This window comes from Lissotriton helveticus, chromosome 4_1, assembly GCF_964261635.1.
Source record: "Lissotriton helveticus chromosome 4_1, aLisHel1.1, whole genome shotgun sequence".
Lineage (NCBI taxonomy): Eukaryota > Metazoa > Chordata > Amphibia > Caudata > Salamandridae > Lissotriton > Lissotriton helveticus.
In genome coordinates this window covers 410,190,385-410,213,205 of record NC_136063.1, presented here as the reverse complement: position 1 = coordinate 410,213,205, position 22,821 = coordinate 410,190,385, and positions in this window count along the sequence as shown.

Sequence of the window (22,821 nt, the reverse complement as noted above, 5' to 3'; positions counted from 1 at the left end):
GAACATTTTAAAAATTCCAAATCAGTGGTTCTGCCAAAGTATAAAAAAGAGGAACCCAGAGAGAAGTACCAATAAGGGCAAATAAAACCTTTTGGGATATAGCCAAGATTCACAAGTGGTAGTCCAGGATCTTTTAATAGAAAGACGTTCTCTCTACACCCTTGAAAAAACTATCACCGGAAAATATACTGCTTCTTCATAAATAACAGAGAAGAAGTTTTCAAGACCTTCTCTTAAGCAACCAAAGACAGGAAGATAACGCACTTGGACATCCAAATAACTTGCCAGGAAGGAAATAATCCCTAGCTTGATTTATTTGAGATCTGCCGAGTTTTTAATCGCACAGACTATTGGAGGTCCTGCGGCGACCCAATAGATGTGCTTGTAATGAACAATGTCCTGAAGAAGGTGCAAGATTGTGTAGATCACCGAAATGCCGCGTCGACAATTTGTTTGTTTACTATTAATTGTAGTGTGACCAAAGAAAAAATTTTTTTTAGCAATAAATTGTGAATTTGAATGTTTTTCACTAAAGATGTTTTTATAATTGTGACTAATTGTTTTTAAATAATGTATAACATGATTCCAGTACTGCACTGATATTTTATCAAGACTTTTAATAAATAATTGAAATTTTAAGCTCATGTGTGATAATGTGCCCCTGTTGAATAATTGTTACAAAGAGTTTTGTAAATTTGGTAACCTGCACAAAGACTTTCTTCACACTGAAGTGTAGGTCGCTATACAGTTTAGTGACTTGCCAGGATCTTTCCATCCTCTAAAAAAACTTTGGAAAAGGAAATTTGTTATTTTAATGCCTACTCACCTCCAACTTCAGCCTCCTCCTTCTTGTATGTGCCTCCAGGTGACTTAATCCTCTGTCCTGCTCCACCACTCTGTGCATGCCTACTCACCTACAGCTCCTGCCTCCTCCTTCTTGTATGTGCCTGTGCTTGCCTACTCACCTCCAACTCTTGTCTCCTCCTTCGTGTATATGCCCTTGGTGCTTGAATCCTCTCTACTGCTCCACCACTCTGTGCACGCCTATTTGCCTCCAACTCCCGCCTCCTCCTTCGTGCAAGTGCCTGTGCATGCCTACTCCCCTCCAACCCCCGCCTCCTCCTTCGTGTATGTGCCTGTGCACGCCTACTCGCCTCCAACTCCTGCCTCCTCCTTCGTGTATGTGCCTGTGCACACCTACTCACCTCCAACTCCTGCATCCTCCTTCGTGTATGTGCCCCTTTGTGCCTCAATCCTCTGTACTGCTCCACCACTCTGTGCATGCCTACTCGTTTCCAACTCCCGCCTCCTCCTTCTTGTATGCGCCTGTGCTTGCCTACTCACCTCCAGCGTCCGCCTCCTCCTTTGTGTATGTGCCCTAGGTGCCCGAATCCTATCTACTGCTCCATCACTCTGTGCATGCCTACTCGCCTCAAACGTCTGCCTCCTACTTCGTGTATGTGCCCCTTGGTGCCTGAATTCTCTGTCCTGCTTCACCACTCTGTGCATGCCTACCCACCTACAACTCCCGCCTCCTCCTTCAGGAATGTGCCTGTGCTTGCATACTCACCTCCAACTCCCGACCTCCTTTGTGTATGTGCACCCCTGGTGCCTGAATCCTCTGTCCTGATCCACCACTCTATGCATGTCTACTCACTTCCAACTCCCGCCTCCTCTTTCGTGTAAATGCCTGTGCATGCCTCCTCACCTCCAACTCCCACCCCCTCCTTCTTGTATGTCACTGTGCTTGCTTACTCACCTACAACTCCCGCCTCCTCCTTTGTGTATGTGCCTGTGCATGCCTACTCACCTCCAACTCCCGCCTCCTCCTTTCGTGTATGTGCCTTTGGTGCCTGAATCCTCTCTACTGAACCACCACTCTGTGCACGCCTACTTGCCTCCTACTACCACCTCCTCCATCATGTATGTCCCTGTGCACGCTTACTCGCCTCCAACTTTTGCCTCCTGGTTCCTCTATGTGTCTGTGCTTGCCTACTCATCTCCAACTCCCGCCTCCTCCTTTGAGCATGTCCCTGTACAGGCCTACTTGCCTCCAACTCCCACCTCCTCCTTCGTGTATGTACCCTTGGTGCCTGAATCTTCTCTACTGCTCCACCAATCTGTGCACGCCTACTCGCCTCCAACTTCTGCCTCCTGCTTCGTGTATGTGCCTGTGCCTGCCTACTCACCTCCAACTCCTGCCTCCTCCTTCGTGTTTGTCCCTGTGCACGCCTACTCGCTTCCAACTTCCGCCTCCTCCATCGTTTATGTGCCCTTGGTGCCTGAATCCTCTGCACTGCTCCATCGCTCTGTGCACGCCTACTCACCTCCAACTCCCGCCTCCTCCTTCGTGTATGTGCTTGTGCATGCCTAATCACCTCCAACTCCCGCCTCCTCCTTCGTGTATGTGCTTGTGCATGCCTACTCACCTCCAACTCCCTTCTCCTCCTTTGTGTATGTGCCTGTGCTTGCTTACTGACCTGCAACTCTGCCTTCTCCTTTGTGTATGTACTTTTGGTGCCTGAATCCTCTCTACTGCTTCACCACACTGTGCACACCTACTCACCTCCAACTTCCGCCTCCTCCTTCGTGTATGTGCCTGTGCACGCCTACTCACCTCCAACTCCCACCTCCTCCTTCGTGTATGTGCCTGTGCATGCCTACTCACCTCCAACTACCGCCTCCTCCTTTGTGTAAGTGCCCTTGGTGCCTGAATCCTGTCTACTGCTCCACCACTCTGTGCAAGTGTACTCGCATCCAACTCCCGCCTCCTCCTTCTTGTACATTTAACACTCCTTAGCACCCATATATCAATCTTTAGAGTAAAGCAAATACGTAATGTGTTCAGTAAGTACAAACATAAATAATTGACAAGAACATGTTCTTCTTTCTTCTTTGTCGATCAATTTAATATGTGCAAGGCTTCATAAATTGTTCTCTACACCTGTAGCTGTACTTACTGAACACCTTACGTATTTGTTTTACTCTAAAGATTGATATACGTGTGCTAAGGAGTGTTAAATGTTCTTGAAGGCTGAGGCTTGTCTTGGGGAGTTAGGTGGTTCTCCCCACCTTTTAGCACCGTCAAATTATTAGCAGTTTCACAATATCTTGTGCGAATATTCTACGTGGCGCCGATATACCTAAACCCAATACCATAGTCCGGATTATTTTGATTTCCTCCTTCTTGTATGTGCCCTCTGGTTCCTGAATACTCTAAATTCCTCCACCACTTTGTGCATGCCTACTCACCTCCAACTCCTGCCTCCTCCTTCATGTATGTGCCTGTGCATGCCTACTCACCTCCAACGTCCGCCTCCTCCTTCGTATATGTGCCCCCTGGTGCTTGAATCGTCTGTCCTGCTCCACCACTCTATGCATGCCAACTCACATCCAGTTCCTGCCTCCTCCTTCATGTATGTGCTTGTGCTTGCCTACTCACCTACAACTCCCGCCTCATCCTTCGTGTATGTGCCTGTGCATGCCTACTCGCCTCCAACTACCGCCTCCTCCTTTGTGAATGTGCATTTGGTGCAGGAATCCTCTCTACTGCTCCACCACTCTGTGCATGCCTACTCACCTACATCGCCCACCGCCTCCTTTGTGTATGTGCCTGTGCACGCCTACTGGCCTCCAACTACCGCCTCCTGCTTTGTGTATATGCCTGTGCTTGCCTACTCGCCTCCAACTCCCGCCTCCTACCTCGTGTATGTGCCTGTGCTTGCCTACTCGCCTCCAACTCCCGCCTGCTCCTTCGTGTATGTGCCCCCTGGTGCCTGAATTCTTTGTCCTGCTCCACCACTCTGGGCATGCCTCCTCACCTTTGGTGGACAGAATGTCAATATGTGCTTTAAGTAAGACATGCAAACAAGACAGATGTTATAATAAACATTGTGAGAGGTGCATTTTCTGTTAATTGATACACAACAAACGTATTTCTCTTTCTTAGATTTGTCCGCCACTTTGAATTCTATCATGCATTTGCTAACAATGTCTGTACTAACGAAAAGAAAATCGGGCAAAATATTTTGCAAAGTCATCCATTAGAAATACTTTTTAATCAGCAGTAAAATCATTACTGAAGCATTGTTGTAAATTCTGTAGTTACCTGTTTGTTCACTGATCCATTCCAAAATGATGGCCGCTTACATCTGTTAGTAAGACTACGATGGTCATTTATACTCTTGTCTGTTTTTGCTTCAGTATTCCCCTAAAGAGACTAGGAGCACCGGTGGTGGCGGGAAACACATAGTGCAAAGGGTAATGATAGCCCGGTTGTTGGACAACTCATTCTTCAAGGTGAATGCAGTGCCTGACCCTCTACCTGTGATATGCAAATTTGATTGGATGGATTCTTTAACAGAAAATTACTCAATAACCTTTGCTATTGCTTCTGCAGCACGACAAAATCCATAATATAGGTATTTTGGAAAATAAATAGTGTCTTTACATAAAAATCAAAAGCTTTAATTTGGCTGGGTTTATTAACTTTAAATTAAAAATGTGGGTAGTTTTCCGGAAACTGATTGGATGATGTTGGGGGACAAAATATTGAATCATAGTGGCCCGATCCACAGCCTGTGAGCCAGCTGCATCCAGCAGATCTCCCACACCCATTATTTTAGAAAACGTTCCTATCATTCTATAAGCTGCAGCAGTGCATATGTTTACAGCACGCGGGATGGGCAGCACATGATAATCATATTTGATGACTATGGAATCCCTCAAAGCATAAATTGTACCCATGACTTTTACAGACCAAGGGAACTCAAAACCAGAGAAAATTATGGGAAGTCGGGGCTACTCAGAAAATGTGGTCCACCCTTCTAAGGGGAGAAACTACTAAACACATTGGGGGATATTCACAAGGAAGTGGAGGAGAGAGGCGTTAGCCTTCTTGGCTTAACGCCTCTCTTCGCCACTTCGGAAAAGCAAGGCTGCACCATATTCACAAGGACATGGTGCAGCCTTGCTTTCTCCCCTACGATGGTGCTAAGTTTTACAACTTAGCGCCAACGCAGGCACCCCTGCACCAGAGAGCAAGGGTGTCTGCAAACAGGGAGGTTTGTTTATTTACAGGAAGGTGTTCCTTCCTGCACATAAAAAAACCTAAAATACTAGTCTGTAACTTACATGTGTGCTGCTTCATGCCGCACACATGGAAGTTACAAAACGGCTTTTTTTTTTTTTTAAATGTCTGTTTATGTACAGGAAGGGACACCTTCCTGTACGTAAACAAACCATGGCATTTTGTATTTTCCATGTGTGCTGCAGAAGGCAGCCCACATGCAAAATGCAAAAATGAGGTGAAATAAAGCATTTCTCCGCGTATCGCCAACTTAAGACTAGGGTTTTCCTGGTCTTAAGGTTGGCGTTAGCTCCTATTTACGCTGCCCTTAGGAATAGGGGGCAGCGTAAATATCAGTGGGTGTTACGATGACACGCCCACCACAACACCCACTGCACGCCCCTTTTACGCTAAACACAGCGTGAAAGGGGGGGCCTATTCACAAGGCAGCGTTAAGCCATGTTAAGTGGCTTAACGCTGCATTGTGAATAAGGTGAGGCCCCTATCGCCACCACAACGTCACTGAAAGTGACATCGTGATGGCAATAGGGACTTGTGAATATACCCCTTTGAGTTTCTAGTCTCTTAAATTGACCACAAAGGAAAGAGGAGGTTGAGGCATTTATATGTAGTTGAACAAATCTAGTCACAATGATAATACAGGTTAAGTACATTTTATGCTCCCGGTTTCTAAACTTCTCCAAAATATCGAAATCCCACCCCTCCAACCCGACTGCACACCTGTGTTGATGTGTACAGGCAAAGTGATGGTAGACTTCATTCTGCATCATTCGTGCAGGTCCCCTGTATCTCTGTCCCAGAAGCCATTTTGGCACGGTAAAAGGGAGAAAATGACTGATCCAGTCACAGATGACAAGTAGGTCCCTCAGCTGGTATTGTTGACTCTACTCTAGTCAAAGATCACCTCCCCATGAGCAAGTTCCGCAGTAACTGCCATCAAGGACACCATCTTTAAAGCAAATAGCAGGGGCGAAAAAGCATCCCAGAAAGCATCCTTTTGAAGAAAATATCAGGATCCATCCCCTCTGCAGAACCCAAAGACAAGGTGATTAGATGTTGGCGAGAGGCGGGTTGAAAATGAAATGAAGATTGTGAGTACTGGGTACAATCCTTGTTCTCCGCTGTTACAAGAGTCAGAGGAGTAAGCACCTCTCATGCCCCTGCTGACGATGAATGCCACCTTGCCACCTGCCATCTGCCAGAGTCGGGGACACAGTATCGCTATCCATGCCATTATACCTAATGTATCCTCCTAAAGTGTAGTAGATATGTTATATTGCAGTTAAATATGCATTGCAGCATTTTATTTAAAATGTTTGTTCATACCATATTGCTGAGGAAAGTGATATTCCAGAGTGTGCCTGGCACAGGTGGTATCATCCTATAAATCCCCCGTCCCTGTATGGTGTACTTGGCATGTTCTATGAGGACATCGAAAGTGATAAAAAAAAGGTCTTCCAGCAGTCTGTGTGACAGGCAGCCATACTCCTACACCATTATTCCTTGTGTGGCATTCCTCTGCGCATGTCTGCCTGCACGTGACCCACTAGGACAAAACAAATCTTTCAAACCAATGTACAATACAACGCAATACCAGCAGGTGCAGCCTGGATAGGTTAACATTTCAGTTAGGTTATTGGAGTGCAGGCTTCACTGAAAGCAGTAGGGCGAGGTAGGCGATATGGAATTCTAGATTAAGCCCCTTGCAAGTCATACTGTCATACACACGCGTGCATTAGTTAAGCATTGCTACCTGTCTCTTTAAGCTGGCCTGTCATTCCCTGTAGCCTGAAAGTCATATGATGCATTTGTTGCCATGACAACAAGCCCTGCTTACTTAGCTATGCCGAGTAAAATCCATCGCAAGAAGTCAGCTTGTTAAACCTCACCATAGCAAATGGAAACGTTGAAAATGTGGTTTTAAAACAAATACTTCAAAATTCCATTTATGAGGATATACGGGCTTGGTCATAAAAAAATAAAGACTGCACCATTTTGATTGCATGCATGCAAAGGTGCTGTATTGTACTACTGCACGAACCACTGTGAGTGTCTGCTGATTTTGCAGACAGCGATCAGTCTATTTTCTGACAACGTTTAGAGTACTACACAAGCACGCATCCTTAACGCACATGGACACGTTACTAGTCCACGAGCATTCACGCGGACCCCGAAAAGCGCCACTGCGTCTGGTTAAAAGGGAAAACGCAGGGATGGCATCTGTCTGAAAGAACTAACGTCTACAGTTCCACAAGGCCGGCTGTTCATTGCTGAAGCGCCCGCGAGGAAGCAGGCCAGCGCCAGCCCCGGCACGCGCGCGAGGACCTGTGAGGACATGTTCGCCATTGGCTGCGCTCGCACCTGTCCTGAATGCCCTGTAGTACTACCGGTGTCAATGCCGCGCGCTCCCCGAGGGAGAGTCGGAGCTCTTCACGCATGGAAGGCGGACTACTCAAGCGCACGCATTATCTAATGCAGCGCGAATTATTAAATAATGCGCAGCCTTCCTCAAGGAGGTTTGTTATTTAAAGGAAGCAATATATTAATATTTATTACATCGAAAGGAATAACATAAAATTCAATATTTACACAGTAGCAACCAGACAACACATGCACAAAAGATACAAACACATTTCCAAACAGAAAAAAACCCAATGAGCATGTTTATAGGTCGGTATCGGCTGCTGCAGCGTTGCAATGTAATGCAGTGGCTGAATGTAAAGAAAACATAGAACGTAAGGATCCATTATTGCTGGGTCGATTACATTGCACGTTAAGCGCACACATTGCATTTCAGAGTATTTTCTTCTTTCTGCAAAAATATCATGGATATTTGCAAAATATTTGTAAAAAAAAATGCGAGAAGCTGAATCAGAGCCAATACGCCACATAAGTGAGCCACTTTAGTTTTATAAGCCTATTTTTCCTTTTCCAAATGCAAAGGCATTACAATGTCTGCCTTTGTGAACTAGGACAGTGGCCTATTATTTAAAAATACCCACCTCTCCTAGGGATTGCTGCCCCACTTCCATCCCTGCAAGAACCAACTTTCTCAAATGTTGGTCTGGCCACACCTAGAATATTGCCATTGGGTGCTGCCCTCGACCACAGAGGGAGAAGCATAACCAGAGATGTAAAAATAATTCTATCATCTAGGTTGTAGAAGGGGCTGGTGCAGGTTACATTAGTTTGAGTGTCTCACCATGGAGCTTGGGGCCATATATAAATAGATAAATATTTATTGTATAATTAATTAAATTCATTACACTTTTTCATTCGTACTTGTACATAACATGAGGAACCCGCCTATTGCACATCAATCAATAAACATGCATCAGTAGAAGTTCAGAATAAATTGTTTGTGCTTTTAGTGACAAGGAGAGCTAAGGGCTTCTGAGGCTGCACCCATATTGCGCACAGTTATAGTAATAGGCGGTGCAAAAAGTGCTTGAAATTTTGAGTGAGGAAGAGCTTAGAGCCTCTTCTCAAATTACAATGACGATAATAGTTAACAACCTTGTATGGGCCCTTGGCGCAGTTGTATGATGGCCTCTTTGATGAATTTAAGAAAGCGTCCTGCCAGCTGGCTAGAAGATCCACTGAGACAGCATATGACCCCCCCCCAGCCCCCTCACCCCCATTGCAAGTTATGTGAATAGAATTGAAAATTCTTGTCACGAATGTTTGCAAATTTTTAATTCTATGGCAGGACAGGAGGCTCCGATTATGCGTGTTTAAAGCTGAGCTACCACAACAGAAGCAATATCCACAATAGGCTTAAAATTGAAAGTTTTAAACACAGAGTCAGAAGACCAGTCAGCGGCCTTCATGATATCCTGCAGACTCGCACCCATAGAAAAGGCTTTAGAAGCCATAGCCCCCCGTGCGGAATGCGCACCAAAGATGGGAACATCAATGCCGGCCTCCAACATGAGCCAGCGTACCCAGCGTGCCAATGTAGCAGACATCACAGGCTTAAAAGGCTTTTGTAAAGCAATTAATAATTGACCAGCGAAATCGTGTCTGAAAGGAGCGGTACTCACCTCATAATCCTTAATGCACTGAACTACACACAACTGTGGATTTTGTGGAAAAGAAGGATATGTCACAGAAGACGTATTGCATTTGGTGCGTCTGGAAATAGAAAAGGTAACACCTGCCGGAGAAAATGACCGACCAGCAAGGTCCAAAGACCGAACGTCAGAGACACGTTTGCGAGACACCAAATACAGCAACATTGTCAATTTTGCTGAAAGCTGTTTAACAGATAACAAAGAGTTGGAGGGCCAAGACTCCAGAAAACGCAAAACAATGGAAACATCCCAAAGAGCGACATATTTAGGGTAAGGCGGTTTTACCAGCCGAATACCTCTAAGTAATTTGGAAATTAAAGGGTGTTCCCCTGCAGGCTTTCCCTCTGCAGAAATGTGGCCCGCAGAAATTGCAGAACGAAAATTGTTGACCGTCCTATAGGCCAAGCCTGACGAAGCAAGAGAGGCCAGAAAATTAACAATCAAAGCGACATCCGCTAAAGCGGGATCCACAGCCCATTATGAACACCAATCACGCCATCGTTTCCAAGCTGAAGCATAACGTTTGTGTGTGTTGGGGGCCCACTGATAAATCGTGCAGCGTCTCCAGAAAGGCCTCGGACTTGCCAGCGTTCCCCGAAATCCGCCAGGCAACCAGAAGGAGCTGACCCGACTGAACCAAAGGGTGCGGATTGAGAAGAGGGTCTAGCAACAGATTCCACTTCTGGGGAAGAAGGAGCGGCGTCGAACAACTCATCTCCAGAAGATCCGGGAACCAAGCCTGAGCCCTCCAAAGAGGAGTGATCAGAATGAGCTCCAACTGGAAATGCTTCGTGCGAGCCAGGACCCTGGGTATCATCGCGAACAGGGGAAACGCATAGCACTGGTGGGGAGGCCAAACCAGAAGAAATGCATCCGTGGCCAGAGCCTCCGGATCCGGACGCCAACTGAAAAACTGAGGTAACTGAGCATTGAGGCGAGATGCGAACAGATCGATCTGACACTGATCCCAAATCCGGGACAGAGACCGGAATACCCGGGGATGAAGCCTCCAGTCGCTGAAGTCCTTCAGATGACGAGAATTCCAATCGGCAATCTGATTGTCGTGACCCGGGAGATGCTCTGCAATAACAGTGATCTTCCGTTGAAGGCAAAAATGCCAACAATCTTTTGCAATCTCCGCTATAAGTCTCGACCTCGTCCCCCCCAGCTTGTTGACATACCGAACCGCAGAGATATTGTCCATGCGGAGGAGTATGCAACAATTCGACATGTGAGGAGCCAGGCAACGGATCGCGAATGAGCCCGCCAGAAGTTCCAAGCAATTTATGTGGAGACTCAATTCTTCCTGCGACCAACGACCGACCGTCGAAATGGGGCCGCAACGGGCTCCCCAAACCCATAGACTGGCATCGGATTCCAACACCACATCCGGGGCTGAGCCGAACAGGGCTTTCCCGTTCCAAGAGTCCACGTGGTCCAGCCACCATAACATTTCCAACTTCGCGTCTTCCGTCAGAGGAACAAGATCGGAATAGCGAAGGCCCCTCTGGAGATGTTTGATCTTTAGGCGCTGAAGAGCCCGGTAATGTAAAGGACCCGGAAAAATCGCTTGAATGGAAGATGCCAACAGGCCAACAATCCGAGCTACTGATCTCAACGACACACTCTGTTTGGATAAAAGTAATCTCAACTCCATCTTGATGGATCTGGTTTTCTGACTGGGCAAGAGAAGTTGGCAAGAGACGGAGTTGACTAGAAAACTCAGGAATTCTAGAGATTGAGAAGGGTGAAAGACAGATTTCAGAGGATTCACTAGAAAACCTAGAGACTGCAACAGATCGATTGACCAGTTCAGATGAGTCTGTAACAGGACCGGACATTGGGCCATAATGAGAATGTCGTCGAGATACACAATTAGACAAACCCCGCGAGCCCTCAAGGACTCCACCACTGATCTCAGAAGTTTCGTGAAGCACCACGGTGCTGACGAGAGACCGAACGGGAGAACAGTGTATTCGAACCAGGTCCCCAACCATTGAATCCGGAGGAATCGGCGATGAGGGCCGTAAATTGGGACTGACAAGTAAGCATCCTTCAGATCGAGGCAGACCATCCAGTCCCCTTCCCGAAGAAGGTCCCTGAGAAGATGGATGCCCTCCATCTTGAAATGGCAATAAACAACCCCGCCGTTGAAGTCTCTGAGATTGAGAACCAAACGAGACTCGCCTCCTTTCTTCTCTACCAGAAAGATAGTGCTGACGAAACCCTGATGATAACGTGAAGTCCAAACTATGGCCCCTTCGGCCAGAAGAGACTCGATTTCCAAAGAAATTACTGCCTGATCTTGTTGGGAAAAAACAAGGGGTGAAGGAAGGTGGGTCTGATGTGGAGGACTGTAAAATTCTATCTTGTAACCGAGGACAGTCTCCAGCACCCATGCATTGCTGGAGATCACACGCCAATTTTGGAGAAAAAATTGTATCCTGCCCCCAGAACAACTTCTGAAACTGGAATCAAGCTCACCTGAATTGGAGGAGTCCTGACGTCCTCCCTGGTTTCCTCCATAACGGCCTTTATTGTACTGTCCACGACCTTTGCGGGAGGGGTAGAAGTTGGACCTGTTGCCGGAGTAGGAATTATCCTGTCCTCCTCCCCTCTGGGACTGATTGCCACGTTGATACTGTTGGCCAGATCCACGGCCGAACGAACGTCCCCTGGAACGTCCGGCCCTGCCAAAAACCGGGCGGAACGCCCGACGGAGAGACGACTGTGCCTTATCAAGGCCACTGAAGGTGGCGACAAATTTGGTCAACTCCTTGAGGAAGGGTTGACCAAACAGTAAACCTTGAGCAAGGGGTCCAGATTCAGATGTAGGCAACACAGCCAACTTTGGGTCTAATTTTAAAAGGTTTGAGCGACGGCGCTCAAATGAAATGGCATAGTTAGCATTACCTAACTGGCAGATAGCTCTTTGGGAACAACCGATCAATTCATCAGGGTCGATGAAGGCGGAAGACTCTTTGGCCCGGAAGCCCAAATCCAACATTTTAGTAAGGGGTCCCAGGAGATCCAAAACCTTATCTTGGCACAGATGCCAAGATCTGTCTATACCCTTTTTTGGATCCTTTGTAAGTTTTTTTAAGGTAGGTGACCATAGTGGGATCCACTTCGGGGGTGTCTGCTAACTTGTCCGCCAAGTCAGGGCGAGGGCACTCTGACCGAAGACGGGCCCGCACCTCCTGGTCGAGGGTTGGCGAATGTGCGCCTGAATATACTCAGCGACTTCTGAAGAAGGTGTGCCAGGATTTTGAGTTAGGATGGATTATATCAGAAGGATCAAAGGTAAGTACTTGGGGGTGAGAAGGCGCATCTACAAAATGCTCCTTAAGAGCTTTCTACGCAGGAGGAGGGGAAGGACCAGACGAAGAAGAGGAAGAAGAAGCATCGTCATCGTCAGAGAACGCGGGAGCAGTTCTGGATGCCTTCTTAGAAGCAGTGTCCGAAGACAGGGTCTTTGCCAATTTCGCAAAGTCTGAGTGATGAGGATTTTTCGGAGACTTGGAAGAACGCTTTGCAGAAGAAGGAACACAACCTTGCTGAGAAGCATACTCAGACAAATGACGCTTCAAAGGCGCAATTGCGCGGACCAACGCCTTATTCACGCGCTGAACTCCCTGGTCCAGAACGTCCACCAGCTCTTGTTCCATGGAACCTGAGGGTTCCTCCTCGTAGTAACATTCCTCATCATCATAATAATCACCCATATTTTCACAGAGTGAAAAATATATACCCCCACAGAGGAATTATAAATCTTAAATAAGTCCAATAGACCCAGTCAGTGGTAGTGACAACCCCAAAGCAAGCCAGTAAGGAAGGTAAACACCTGACCTTAGAATAGTAAGCTGTGGAGGGAGGGTCTGGTCAGGCCACTCTAGGCAATGCCTAATTGAAATTATACAGCCCCAGTTCGTAATTTGATGAAAGGGCGTAGACTGGGGACTCCCTGCGTAGGCTGTGGGCTCAAGCAATTAAACCCTGCTCCAGCGTGTTGAAACTCCGTGAGGAAACACGGAAACGTCAAAGAAATAGCTTCCGAAAAGCCGCCTACTTGTCATGCAGGAATACGGAGGAACGCACGACAAGCAGCGCGCGCAACCTCAGAGTCCCCGGCTCCCACTCCACAAGAAGACGCGGGCACAAAGCGCCCGAATCCAGAGAGGCGACCATGCGCTCTCGAACAAGGCAAATGGCACAAAACCCGGCCGAAACCAAATAACATACGGCGAAACTGCCAGAAACAAAGCGCGAAACGCAGTGGAAAGCGCAAGCAGCAGAGCACAAAGGCAAGGCAATACAGGTACAATTATGTGCATAAACAGTAACAGAGTAAATATTGCAAGCGAATGGTAGAAAAAGCACTTAACTGGCTGTGGAGCAGCAAAGAAAGAGGATGGCCTGTTCTCTGTGGTCCCTTATATACTGTACATACTCTATGGTCACCAGAGTATTCATGGGATATGTAGTTTTTGTTACTTTGTTCTTCATTGTGATTGGCTGCTGAGTATTTCTAAGTAAAGAAATGAGACAGCATAATCGGAGCCTCCTGTCCGGCCATAGAATCAGATGTAATATGCATATGTCGTCACAAAAATGAGCATCACACATTCACCTTCGAATTACCATAAGAAAATGTATTCAAAATAACTCAAAAGAACATCAATGAAGATACATGGTGGATCTCCTGGGACAATCTGTAGGTCACAGCCTGCAAGATAAAAATCCAGATGAGAAAGTGTGTCATGCGGCCATCAAAGGACAGAGAGAGAGAGTGAAGGAGAGAGAGAGAGATACAGAGAGAGAGAAAGAGAGGGAGGGGGAGAAAGAAGAATACGGAAAGAGAGGGAGAGAAGAGGAAGACAGAAAGAGAGGGAGAAAGAGAGATAGACAGACAGAGAGAGGAAGACAGAAAAAGAGAGAGAGGAAGACGTAAAGAGAAGGAGAGAGAGACACAGAGAAAAGAAGAGAGGGACAGGGAGAGAGAGTGCCGACACCGCACACCCAGGCCTCACTGCTCCCCTGCTGCCACCGGTGTGTCTCAAACCACGTGCCGGTATGCACTGCCATTCAGCAGGTCTCTCATCTGAAACAGAGTCCAGATACATAAATGGCAGAGTACATTCAATGCACACCCCATCATCGCTTGTGCACCCCTGTGCAACCTGGCAGCTGCACCCCAGCCCCTCCCGCCGCCCAATGGTGCATGCTCGCCCCTGAGCACCCAGGCCTCACTGCTTACCTTTTGCCACTGGCGTGTCACAAGGAGGGCCCACCATGTGCCGGTTCAAGCCCCAAGCCCTTGGCCCGCGAACATGGCACCCTCCACATCATGCAGCCCCGCTCCGTGGGCCAACAGGTCACACATTTGATTCTGGGTCTTGATTTTGCTATGGCAGGGGACATATCACTGCACAGGGCATCATGGCTGGCTGAGCACCCGCTCAGCCCTTTAGGTGCCACCAACTCCGTGAACCAGGAGGCGACACCACATGGCGATAGGCCCGCGCTGCCCACTGGCTCTGGCATACACTGCGGTCCAGCAGGGCACACAAATCCTGAGCAGTCCAGACCGCCAGGAGGTGCATCATCGCAGGCTGCACACCCACTCAGCACTTACGGTGCCCCTACCTCAGTGCACCGAAAGTCACCGTCCCTTGGAGGTGTGCCTGTGCCGGCCGCAGTGTATCCAGTGCCACCAAGTCTGGACCCTGTATGATTGAGTATCATGGTGCAGACAACAGCATATCACCTCCGGGCCGGGGGAATGTGATGTTGCAGGGCCCTAGGCCTTCATGCCTACATGAACACCACACGGATACACCCAGATGGAGACTGGAAATGGTATCGAGCACTTGCGCCCGCCCCTTTTTATTGGCAGAGTCACATGTCCTCTGACACGTGTGCTGGATGGGTGTGGTGTGGGTGTACACCAGCCATGTGGGGGTGGCTGTGGCATGCTGACAACTAGACCTGTGACCAGCAGATCACTACAGGAAAGACCTGAGACATGTCGCTTTGTTGTCCCCCGCGTGAGCATAAGTGGAGTGGGCTGGCCTGGCCTATGCCCCTTTTTACCAGATACCTGATGCCAACGTAACTAAGTGTGCTCTGGGTCCCTGCTAATCTCCAATGATTGGCACACCTAAGAGCCCCCTGTAAGGCCCTTGTAAAAGGTACCCCTGGTACCAATGGCCTTGTGACGAGAGGGGACCTCTGAGGGCTGCAGCATATATTATACCACCCTCAGAGACCCCTCACCTGAACACCCACATACTGAAATTGCAGGCAGTACTTTTTGATGCAAACTAAACTGAAGAGTCGACATGGCACCCATCCCAGGGTGCACTGCTCACCAACACTGCCTGTGGTATGGGTAAGTTACCCTTCCAGCAGGCCTTATAGCCCTAAAGGCAGGGTGCACCATACCACAGGTGAGGGCATAGCTGCATGAGCAGTATGCCCCTCCAGTGTCTGTGTCATTCACAGGCATTGTAAGAGCAGTGAAGTCATTTTGAGTATAGGGGTTGAGAGTTTGTCATTACAAACTCCACAGCCCCAGAAGGGCTCCACTGAAAACTGGGACATTTAGGACCAAACGTCTCAGCACATTAAGCCCATACTTATGCCAGTGTGGGATTTAAATAAAATGCACTCACAGGGCATCTTAGAGATGCTCCCTGAAAAACGATCAGCACTGGTGTGGTTCCTGACTGGCTACTGTTGCGGGGATTCTGCTCTTGCAAAAGAACTATTCGCAGGAAACCAGGACCTCAGTGAATTGTGGTGTACCAAAAAACTCACCTCAGGACCCAGAACCCCTATCCGACTAGCATCAGTGTCTCATTAGCTTTCCATCCTACAGCAAAGCTACCAATGATTAGACAGCTCAGAACATGCCACTTAGGGTACTCTCAGGAATGGTGGGAATCAAGAACACTGTTTCATTTTTATTCTCATACCAGTTCACAACAAGAGTAATTAGAGACACAGTAAAGTTTAAAATCTTTATTTTAACGTGTTCTAAGATGCAGTATTTTTGCTAACATATGCAGGTATATGATTAAAAATAATACGATCAGCGTTGTTACAATTCCAACTAACACAAAGGGAGAAATCATGTTATAATGATAGTGGGAACAGGTTTTATAGACCCTCCCCTGCTAGGAACTAGGTTTTATAATAATAGAAGGTCTCTTAGGCTTGAATGGGTAACCCCATACCTCCAAGATCAGCAGTGGTGAATCACATCCATGATCAGCAAAAGCTCTCTGTCACATGAAAAGGTTTTTCTCCAGGTGCTCAAATCATGCATGCAGTGCAATATTAAAAGCACTAGAATTTCAGTTGGCTGCAGCTGTATTCGTGTTGTGTCTAGAGCGTGGGCCGATCAACCTGAATAGCAGCATAAATTGTTATGGTGACCTTGAAGGCTTCTGCACGCAGTGTACAGACTAAGGTTGCGATGTAAATCTAGGGATGTAAAAAACAGACCATTCTCATGCGAGGAAAATCAAGCAGTTTAACTTACAACAACAGTTACATGTAGTGTTGTGTGCAAAAGCTCTGTCTTAACTACACCCTCCCATGACCGCACCACGTACAAGAAGGGAAGCAATTTTAGGAACGCAGAATTCAAGTTCGAATGAGACAGAACCAAGTTAAAAAATTTGCCAACCAGATGATTAGGAGTGATACGTTTGAAGCAGTAAGGAAAAAAGGAAAAAACCAAGGGGCCCGATTCACAGAACTAAATAAAGACAAAATCCTAAACTTACTACTTTTGTTATTCACAGAAGGCATTTAGTAGAAGTAAAGTTAGGATTTTGTCTCAAGTATGTCTTAAGTCTGTTTTAAGTCTGTCCTAAGTTTGTCTTAAGTTTGTCTTAAGTCTGTCTTAAGTCTGCACCGCACCCGCCAAACCGAGCACCAGCAACAATCACCTTATGTGCATCCTGCTCAACACCCGATCCGTCCACAGACACGCCATCGAACTTTGGAACCTTATCGACACAACTTCACCAGACATCGCCTTCCTCACAGAAACATAGATGAACGCCTCCTCTGCGCCCGACATCGCCATCGCCATCCCGGACGGATACAAGATCACCCGGAGGGACCGCGTCAACCAGACTGGAGGAGGTATCGCCATCGTACACAAGAACACCATCCGCATCACGACCGACTCCAACGACACTTTCTCCGCCGCCGAGCACCTCCACTTCCAGATACACACCGACCCAAAGACGACCCTCAGAGGCGCCCTCATCTACAGACCCCCGGGACCACGCACACAATTCAGCGAAGACATCGCAGACTTCATCAGCCCGCACGCCCTCCCCTCCGCCGACTACATCCTCCTAGGGGACCTCAACTTCCACCTGGAGAACAACAAGAACCGCAACACCGCCGCCCTGCTGGACAACCTCGCCAACCTCGGGCTCAAGCAACTGGTCAACACCCCCACCCACTACACCGGCCACACGCTTGACCCCGTCTTCTCATCCAGCAGGCACATCACCTTCAGCCACTCCACCAGACTTCACTGGACCGACCACAGCTGTGTCCACTTCAGCTTCAGAAGAACCACGACCCACCACCACCCGCAACAGGTTCCTCGCAGGAGCTGGAGCAAGATCACCGCGGAGCAGCTCACCACCTCCCTCAGCCAGAACCCCCCCGCCAGCACAACGGACCCCAACGAAGCAGCCCGTAACTTCACGCAGTGGCTGACCGCCTGCGCCGACGACCTCGCGCCACTAAAGAACCCCCCCAGCAGACCCTAAAGCAAGAAAGCCTCCTGGTTCACCGACGAACTCAAGGACTCCAAGAAGTACTGCCGCACCCTCGAGAAAGCTTGGCTCCTCGACCAGACCACAGACAACATGACCGCCCTCAAACACGCCACCCGCAAGCACCACCAGCTTATCCGCACTACCAAGAAAACAGCACTGAAGGAACGACTGGACAACAACGCCCACGACAGCAAGGAACTCTTCAGCATCGTCAAGGAGTTCTCCAACCCCAGCACCGGCAACAACGACATCACTCCCTCACAAGATCTCTGCGACTCTCTTGCCTCGTTCTTCCACCGCAAGATCGCCGACATCCACAACTGCTTCGGCACACCATCCACGCACCCAACCGTCGAACCATCACCCCCCACTGTCACCCTCTGCATATGGACCACGGTAACCTCCGAAGACACAGCCCGCACGATGAACACCATCCACTCCGGATCTCCAACCGACCCCTGCCCCCACCACGTCTTCAACAAGGCCGGCTCCACCATCGCACCCCAACTCCGGGACATCATCAACACCTCCTTCAACACCGCCACCTTCCCGGAGAACTGGAAGCATGCCGAGCTCAGCGCCCTACTGAAGAAACCAACAGCGGACCACACCGACCTCAAGAACTTCCGCCCCATCTCGCTCCTCCCTTTTTCTGCCAAAGTCATCGAGAAGACCGTCAACAGTCAGCTTGCCGCCTTCCTCGAAACGAACAGATCCCTCGACCCATCGCAGTCCGGTTTCCGAGCCAACCACAGCACCGAGACCACCCTCATCGTGGCCACCGACGACATCAGAACCCTGCTCGACAACGGGGATACAGCGGCCCTCATCCTCCTGGACCTCTCCGCAGCGTTCAACACTGTCTGCCACCGCACCCTAGGGCAGCGCCTCAGCAACATCGGTATCCAAGAGAAGGCACTGGAGTGGATCATCTCGTTCCTCGCCGGAAGAACCCAGAGAGTCCGCCTCCCCCGTTCCGATCCGAGGCCACCGAAGTAATCTGCGGCGTTCCACAAGGATCATCATTCAGCCCCACCCTCTTCAACGTCTACATGAGACCACTTGCAGCCATCGCACGCCAACACAACCTCAACATCATCTCCTATGCCAACGACACCCAACTGGTCCTCTCCTTCACCAGAGACCCCGCCACCGCCAGAACCAGCCTACACGAAGGAATGAAAGACGTCGCCGAGTGGATGAAGAACAGCCGCCTTAAACTGAACTCAGACAAGACAGAAGTCCTCATCCTGGGACCATCGCCCTCCGCCTGGGACGACTCCTGGTGGCCTCCCGCCCTGGGCACCGCTCCCAAGCCAACAGACCACGCACGCAAACTGGGCTTCATCCTGGACTCTTCTCTCTCGATGACCAGACAAGTCAACGCCGTCTCCTCATCGTGCTTCAACAGCCTACGCTGCTCCGCAAGATCTTCCGATGGATCCCGACCGAAACCAGGAAGACGGTCACCCAGGCACTCGTCACCAGCCGACTGAACTATGGAAACACCCTCTACGCCGGAACCACAGCCAAGCTACAGAAAAGACTCCAACGCATCCAGAACGCCTCCGCCCGACTCATCCTGGACATCCCTCGACGCAGCCACATCTCCGGCCACCTGAGGGACCTGCACTGGCTCCCCGCCAGCAAGAGGATCACGTTCAGGCTCCTTACCCACGCACACAAGTCTCTCCACGACCTGGGCCCCAAGTACCTCAACGACCGCCTGACCTTCTACACGCCCACCCGCCAGCTACGTTCTACAAGCCTCGCCCTCGCCGCCGTACCACGCATCCGAAGAGCCACCGCCGGAGGAAGATCCTTCTCCTACCTGGCAGCCAAGACATGGAACTCCCTCCCCATCCACCTCCGGCTGACACAGGACCATCTCGCCTTCAGGAGACAACTCAAGACCTGGCTGTTCGAGCAGTAGCGGACCCCTCCCCCCAAGCGCCTTGAGACCCTTCCGGGTGAGTAGCGCGCTATACATATGTTATGATTGATTGATTGATTGATTGATTGTCTTAAGTCTGTCTTAAGTCTGTCCTACATTTGTCTTAAGTCTGTCTTAAGTCTGTTCTACTACTTTTGGTATTCACAGAAGGCATTTAGTAGTGTAAAGTTAGGATTTTGTCTTAAGTTTGACTTAAGACAGACTTAAGACAGACTTAAGACAGTCTTAGGACAACTTAAGACAAACTTAGGACAGACTTAAGACAGACTTAAGACAAGTTTAGGACAGACTTAAGACAGACTTAAGACAGATTTAAGACAGACTTAAGACAAAATCCTAACTTTACTACTACTAAATGTCTTCTGTGAATACCAAAAGTAGTACGTATAGGATTTTGTCTTACGTTAGATCTGTGAATCGGGCCCCAAGAAGGGGCAGTATACTGCCCATCATGGAAATGAAAAAAAAGGAACTTTTTTTTTCAGAGTACAATACGCGTTGAAGACGGACAAATGTCAAATCCATCAGCGTACAGGCACAGTATGTTGCAACAGCCTCCAAGAAGGAAGTCTTTGGTATCATCAGAAAATAATTCAGCCATCCAATGCAATAAAGTGAAGGAACATACATGTTCTTCGATAAATGGAGCCTCTAGCACCATCAGAGGACGACTTGGGTGTTCTTCGAGATAACTGCATGCCAGGAAGTCATGTGCAGCCGCACATATATTCCAATTCCCTAGGACTCCATGCGCCACCGCACAGGCCATAATCCTGATACCAGAACAGTCCAACTTATGAGTTACTAAGGGACTCATTAGTTGATCATAATCTGGGTTAGGAGACACCGTATTGCAGAGACACAAATCCAGAGCCCATTCAAAAAAGCAATACAGGCAACGAAAAACAGGTTGCACTCATGTAAAGTACGAAAACCGGAAGGATAATCCTTATGCTACACTCAAGGTGGTGAAAGGTAGCGTTCCATAATATTCAAGCATCCGGTTGCAAAGCTGGAGCAGCCGGGGCAGGTTGTCTTGTGACACAGACTGCGCAGCCATTTTTGAGCAAGCTAAGCAACAGCAGTAAATAGAATGAAAAAATGCCGGTATCACACCAAATATTGTTTGGAATGAAGTCACAAGGCCAGAGCTTACTACTTTAAAAAAAATGTGCCAAGGCATTTGTTGATGAGGCGTTGAATATAGTGTGAATCAAAGCACCGACATGCAGTGGGAGATCAGTATTTAAAAGCGCATGCACCTCGATGCGGGTATTTACCAGGTGAAGGACAAATGTTTCACGGGAAAAAGTAAGGGCAACTTCTTTCTGTGACAATAGAGCCCTTATTCGACTCATCTTGTTGAACTCAGCTTTCAAGGTCAGAATGGAAGGGCAGATGGATGCATCGAGTTTCCCATCCGGAGACGGGAAAAGCACATTTTTACAGCAAACTACATATTGTGAGACGGTCACAATGTATGGAATCCCTGCTAGCATACCGCTGCAATCTTCATTATTTAAAAGTAAATAGCTACCGTTAGCTAGCAGCGTGAAAGTTGGTGTTATAGCTGGCACTGGATTACCCTTTAAAATGCATGCTAAATTCGGAGCTTTGCGTTTTACACAAGGCGTGCAATTGTATGTTCTTGCAAACCAGTGAGTGATCAGGTGTAGAAGTGCATTCCTCGCCCTTTAAATAAACTTCTTTACCCTCCCCCAGGCATCTATAGGTAAATGGCAGAGACCAAACTTCATGGAGATAGGCGCTTCCCAATGGTTCATATCTGCTTATGGCATAGTGTTTCATACATTAACTGAATTTAAACAAGGGACAAGGCAGTGGTATTAACCCATGAATGAGCCATACAACTGAATTAGATTCAGCAACAGAAAAAGGGAAAGGTTCCAACTTTTCAATATGTAAAAGTGAATATGCAGCATCCTTCATAGACATAAACTGTTGTTTTTCAGTCAAATTAAACGATAAAAGTTGAGAAAAGGTATTCATGTAGTCCCAAGTCACTTTCCCAGATTTTAAAGTTTGCATAGTCCAAGCAAACTGCATAATGGAACGTAATAGATTTTGACCATGGTACAAAACAGACACAATATCAACAACAGATGAAACAATATTATCTAATGTGTAAATTCGGGAAGAAAGTGTATTAATGCTATTATCAACAACTGCAAGCACTTTTTCTAAATTAGCTTGATCAATAGCTCTCAATCCAGAAGCAGCTTCAATTTGAGACAGTTTCCAAACTTCGTTGTAAATAGCATATATCCATCTTTTTGAGCTGCCTCCTACAGGGCCATTAACAAAGTCATTGAAATCAACATCGTTAGTCAATTTAGACAAATGAAGTTTAACTGACGCTAAAGTGCAATGTTTAAGCCAGTTCCGACATAATTTGCCTACTGAATATGTAGTAACAGAATGGGCGTTTTCAAAATGGGGATCCACCTGTGTATAGCCAGGGGCCCGACCCAGAAAACGATGATGGCATGAATCTGAACTTTTTTGCCATAATAACCAACCCTGAGGATCCAAGCTGGAAATATTAAAAGAGGAATTTAATATTAGGGACTGCAATTCATCAATGGACCTATTGGCGTGGTGGTAACATGTAGGGTATTCCCCCAAATCAGTAATGGAAGGGGCATTTAATTTTTTAGATGTAGCCAATCCAAAGCAAGTGGTGTGTGAAATAGTTGGGTTCAAAAACAACAGATGGTTCGGGATGAGACATGCGCAATGCAAAGCTTCAGTGGCTTGCACTTGCCAGCTTTTAGAACCCCAAACTGATTTAAGATCAATAGTATCTTTCCACAGCTCATAGCCCCCTATAGCTAATTGATCAATAAAGGATTCCGAATACAGTAATTTAGTGTG